Source organism: Tenebrio molitor, unplaced genomic scaffold (genome assembly GCF_963966145.1).
Source record: "Tenebrio molitor unplaced genomic scaffold, icTenMoli1.1 SCAFFOLD_58, whole genome shotgun sequence".
NCBI lineage: Eukaryota > Metazoa > Arthropoda > Insecta > Coleoptera > Tenebrionidae > Tenebrio > Tenebrio molitor.
Window position 1 is genome coordinate 99,992 of NW_027184175.1, and position 6,091 is coordinate 106,082.

At 47.5% G+C, this 6,091-nt stretch overlaps 1 non-coding gene across 1 annotated transcript; it reads left to right on the forward strand.

Moving 5' to 3' along the window:
* Positions 1-5,047: 5,047 nt before the first annotated feature.
* LOC138140915 (5S ribosomal RNA) lies at positions 5,048-5,167 on the forward strand. The gene has a single exon (XR_011162825.1). It is a non-coding gene; the product is annotated as a 5S ribosomal RNA (ribosomal RNA).
* The last annotated feature ends 924 nt before the right edge of the window (positions 5,168-6,091 follow it).

Below are 6,091 nucleotides of genomic sequence, written 5' to 3' on the forward strand. Positions count from 1 at the left end.
CGTCATCCGCGACTTCCGCATCAACTGGAAAATTCGACGGCCTGAGTGCCGCCCTCAACGAAACGGTCACCGCTTTAGGTACCGCAAAAAATGGACTGGAAGCGGTCCAGCACTTTGTCAACTTCATCCCGAAGCTGATAATGATTTTGAACTCACTCCGATAATTTACTGCAAAACACTAGTAAAAAATTGCCTACCCAAAGAGGTAGCCAAAAAACACTAATCAGTGTGCCCCGCACACACTCTATGTTTCAGGATACACCCCCATGCTGGCTGCGAGAGGCAAGGTGTGGTAAATATATTAACAATAAGCTAGATTTAAGTTTTAGATAGGCTTAGTGTGTATGTTATCGAACCTAGTTCCCCTGACTGCCTTGTTGAATCAGCCACGCCGGCCACTGTCAACAGGCAAAACTCCTATTGACGGTTGTAATCAGTCACGCTAGACCTTGTACAATCGTCGAACACCCATGCCCACGGTCCCCTGTAGGTAAATCTCGCAAAGCCGTGCCGATTTCTACAGTTAACGTGGGTTGACCAAATTGACATCGGTCACAACCAGTGTTTTGCCAACTATGCAACTCACCATTGTTTCCGATTAGAGTAAATAGGTCCATGACCTGCACACTCTTAGTCAGACAGCCTTTCGGCTTTCGGCAGCTTTTACAATCGACGAGTCCCGTCCGTCAGTTTTATTACTTCTCGTGGTGTCTAACGAACGAACTTAAAATGTCAGGTCGCGGTAAAGGAGGTAAAGTGAAGGGAAAAGCGAAATCCCGTTCGAGCCGTGCCGGTCTCCAGTTTCCGGTGGGTAGGATACATCGTCTTCTCAGAAAAGGAAATTACGCGGAACGCGTCGGTGCAGGAGCTCCCGTCTATTTGGCCGCCGTCATGGAGTACTTAGCCGCCGAAGTTCTAGAATTGGCAGGAAACGCTGCCCGTGACAACAAGAAGACACGTATTATACCGCGTCATCTGCAGCTGGCCATCAGAAACGACGAGGAATTGAACAAACTCCTGTCCGGAGTTACGATCGCCCAAGGCGGTGTCTTACCCAACATTCAGGCCGTACTTTTACCCAAAAAAACCGAGAAGAAACCTTAAACGAACGATCGATCCATCTCCGTGGCGAAAACTCAAAATATCGGCCCTTCTCAGGGCCACTATAGCTTTTTTTTTTCGTAAAATGACCGATGCATCTTTTCTTTTTGTATTATTATCATTTACGACTGCAATGCCAAAAGGAAAGCAAGGGGTGTTTACGATCTTGGTACATTTATCAGGTAGTCAGTTAGTAATAATTGTCCGTTGTTTCTCGAAAGAACATCATGTTTCTTTTTTTTCCTCTTATTTTTATTTTGTGGTTCTGAAAAGAACCGATTTTGTATTTCGTATTTTATTCTGGTTTTCTCGAACGGTGAAGAGCGCCAGGAAATTAACCTCCGAAACCGTAGAGGGTGCGTCCTTGACGTTTCAAAGCGTAGACGACGTCCATCGCTGTCACGGTTTTACGTTTGGCGTGTTCCGTGTAGGTGACGGCATCTCGGATGACATTTTCCAAGAACACTTTCAGGACTCCGCGAGTTTCTTCGTAGATCAAACCGGAAATACGTTTCACGCCGCCACGACGAGCCAATCTTCTGATAGCGGGTTTCGTGATGCCCTGGATGTTGTCACGCAGGACTTTGCGATGACGCTTCGCTCCTCCTTTTCCCAATCCTTTGCCTCCTTTACCGCGACCGGTCATCTTTTCAGATTATTTCAACTGACACAAAATACCTGCACACCTCGTCCCTAGGAAGTCAACTACCGCAAAATTTCAACTAACGGAGCCTTATATAGATTCAACGGTTCACCATCGACCAATCGACGAAGTCAGCCGTTGACTTTGTTCACGTATAAAAGTACAATTTAATATGGCGGAATTTTTAGTACCCGTTTACCTTTCGACGCGTGCACGTCTAACGATCGTCAGAGTCGATTTTAATAATTGTCAGTTTTGTTTTTCATTCGTTTCATTCGAAATGGCCAGGACCAAGCAGACCGCACGCAAGTCCACCGGAGGAAAAGCCCCCAGGAAACAACTGGCTACCAAAGCGGCCAGGAAAAGCGCTCCCGCCACTGGCGGCGTCAAGAAGCCCCACCGTTACAGACCTGGTACCGTGGCTCTGCGTGAGATCCGTCGTTACCAGAAAAGTACCGAGTTGCTCATCCGCAAGCTTCCCTTTCAACGTTTGGTGAGGGAGATCGCTCAGGATTTCAAAACCGATTTGCGCTTCCAAAGCTCCGCCGTGATGGCCCTCCAGGAAGCGAGCGAAGCTTACTTGGTCGGTCTGTTCGAGGACACGAATTTGTGCGCCATCCACGCCAAACGTGTAACCATCATGCCAAAGGACATCCAACTTGCCAGACGTATTCGGGGTGAACGCGCTTAAATTTTTCCACATCGTGTTTCGGAAGAACAACACGAAACACGAATTTTATAACAAAAAAATCGGTTCTTTTCAGAACCTCAAACTTTACAGGCAAAAAAAAAAATATATCGCCCTTCAACCGGAAATGAATAAAATAAAAATGTCAATAATCGGTCGGTCCTCTCGATTCGGGTTGGGTTGCGGTCGTTCGTAAAATTTTATTGCATCCTGTCATCACCTACCTGCCAGCTGATGCTATCTATTTTATTTGGTTTCGCCGTAAGGATAGTTTTATTTCTTTTTTTCGTCGTAGATTATCGTGTGGCCCTGAAAAGGGCCATTTGTGCGTGCCCCGTTGCCGGTAGTACGATGATGACGTCGGAACGAGGCACAGCCGAACGAACATGAGTCGAGTATCCATCCACGTTTCTCACTTTTTCCTCTTCGGCGAAGCGGCCTTTTTCACCTTGACAGGAATGGCTTTGGCTGTCTTGGGTTTGGGTGCTTTGGGTTTTTTAGTCGGACCAGCCTTGTTAGATTTCTTCGCTTTGGAAGGCGATCGGGGTTTCGGGGCGGCTCTAGTTTTCTTTTCTGCCGAGGAGGCGGCCGATTTCTTGGCTTTCGCTGCGGCGGCGGAGGCAGCGACGGCGCTCTTCTTTTCGGCAGCAGTCTTCTTCGCTTTGGGGGAGGCTTGTTTTTTGGCTGTCTTCGAGGAAGCCTTGTCGGAAGTCGTCGCGACGGCGGTACGTTTGGCGGATGATTTTTTCGTCTTGGATGCGGCGGACGAAGCGGGTTTCCTCTTGTCGGAGGCGGAGGCGACTTTGGCACCACCGGAGGTGGACGAGGCGAGCTTGAACGAACCCGACGCGCCCTTACCTTTCGTCTGAACCAGAGATCCCGACGCCACGGCGCCTTTCAGATATTTCTTGATGAAAGGGGCGACCTTTTCGGCGTCGACTTTGTAATTTGCGGCGACGAACTTCTTGATGGCCTGAAGAGACGATCCTCCGCGTTCCTTGAGTCCCTTGATGGCGTTGTTTACCATCTCGGATGTCGGAGGATGGGACGGTTTCGCCCTGGGATTTTTCGCTTTTTTCTCTTTCTTCGCGTGGGATTGAGGGGTGGCAGCGGAACCGGTGGTGACCGATGATGCTGTTTGATTTTCGACGTCGGCCATCTTTCACGTTAAAACGTTAAAAGTTAATAATAATTATTGAAAAAACACTTGCTCACACACGTACACTTCGAGCACCTCGTGAACGAGAATTGAACAAAAAAATTTTCTAAGTCTTTATAAAATAGTCGCCACTGCGGACGGAAGACTGAACGCGCACCGCGTCCGCCGTCGAAGAAATTGCAGGCCTCGGAATCGTTGCCCGCGTGATGGCATCGTCCTCTTTCCTCGATCACCATCGCCACCGTGTGATCAAGCTGGCCGAACTCGGTTTCCGAAGTTTCCCTGGAGATAGCGAAGTTCGTCTCGGAACGTCGGTGGGTTTCGAATCAGGTACACGCCCCTCCAACCACCAGCCCTAAATCCGGGTCGTCACGGTTTCGATTCGGGACCGACGGTTTACGTCGGCGGTGCGGGGTAGACGCGTCGATTCCGGGAATCCATATTTCGTTCGCCGAAATATTGGTCCATCTCTTCCCGGAATACCGCGCCACCTTCTCGATTTTACGACATCTTCGCGTCGCCAAACGCTTCCGAAACGGTCGAAGCACAGAAAGGACCTGGTGTTCGAACCGAGGCAATTCCGACAACAGGATGCCGCGAACCGCCTCTCCGACGTTCAGGTCGATCGTTTTCGGCGGAAGTTGAAACGGGACGAGTCGACGACGGGTCCCGTTGCCGTCCGGACCCTTCGGGACGGCCGAAAGTCCGTCGAGAGGATCATCCGAAAGGAGACGGTCTTCATCGTCCGACCGATGCCGCACCTACGAGTTTTCCGATATTTTCTTCGACGGATCTTCAGGTTTTCTTCCTTTCTTCCGTCTTTCTCTCTTCGTAATTTCGTGTCCGACCTGCGTCGTCCGAAGTCGGGGTGAAGATCGAAGAAAAAACGCCAAAAATAACAACTCGTCAGCCACGCACACCGCGTTCGAATGTCTAACGGTCCAACTTGGATTTTCGAAGATCGCCGAATCCGAGGGACGATAAATAATAATAATAATAATAATAATGGTAATAAATAATAATGTTAATAATAATAATAATGATATGATGATTATAACGATAATTATTATAGATAGGTAAATAGAAACACAGGTCTCCTCTCGAAAATCGGAACTTCCTGATATTACTTACATATTTCGGTCGATCCAAATGTGGGAATCTCGTCGTCGTCGGAGCAAGCAGCGCGGTAGGTGGGGTGAAATTCTGGATTTTCCACCGCCGCCGGCGGTCGAAAAATGTGCGACGCGGGAGATCGCCAGTCCGTCTAGTAGTCTCTCTTGTCGTTAGAGCGTGACGTGGTGGTTGTTGTGGGATTTCCCGTTAGTTCGGTCCGACGTCGGTCGTCAGAGGGTAAGTGCATACGGAAACGAAACGCATCGCGTTTTGATGTTCATATTCGTGCATCGGAATGTTAAAAGCAATATATTTTACACCAACGATCACACCTAAACACCACGGCAACGGCCATACCACGTTGAAAAGCACCGGTTCTCGTCCGATCACCGAAGTTAAGCAACGTCGGGCGCGGTCAGTACTTGGATGGGTGACCGCTTGGGAACACCGCGTGCCGTTGCCCCCCAACACTTTTTGTTTTTTTTTGAAATCCATAGCAACCACCGAACCGATTTGTTTTTCGTGCAGGTATTCGGAAACATGCACAGACCCGTATAATGTAGATTCATAGCTTTAAGTACTAGATAATTAAGAAAACAATTTTTTTTGTCGATTAATTGTAAACAATTGCAGAATAAAAACTCGTCAAACGGTAAAGGTTGTCGTTCGATCACCGAAGGTAAGCCACGCGGGCAGCGGTCAGCACTTGGACGGGTGACCGGTTCATTATATTCCTTCCGTGAGTTTAACAAAGATAACATATGCAAATGTCGTAAGTGCGACGAGGAAGACGGCGATCTTTTAATGTAAAAAAAATATATATTAGGTTACGCGTACATGCCACTTTGACTGCTGCTTTATTTTTTTGGTTTTTAAATAATTAGAGATCTGAATTCAACATATCAGTTCTATGTTATAATGGACAGACAATGTTGTATTCTTGGCCCCTAACACGTTAAGACCAACATAAAAACTAGAATAACTTACCATTCGTTAAACGTTAAACAATTTCGAACCACGTTTTTTTGAGCTCGAACAAACTCATAACACAACACTCATTTATTAGTCACTGGACCATTGTAAAACGAGAAGAGAGAAAAACCATGCGAAACTATTTTTAAAACGAAGAGAATAAAGGTTTTAAATGGTAGGGCTGTATGACAGACTTGTCAATTATCGTGGGGGGTACGGCTGAGATTTATGACGAAATCGAGCGGCGCCGGCGGTCGGTCACTTTCACGAAAGAGGTCTAAACACGGGTCGTTTACGATACCCTCTGGTTACTAGAAAAGTTCTAGACAGATGTTTGTCGGCTTTTCGAGGTATTTATTTGTGAGTCCAAAGACTCAATGGAGTAATATCGGACTGAAATTCCAAGATTTTGCTG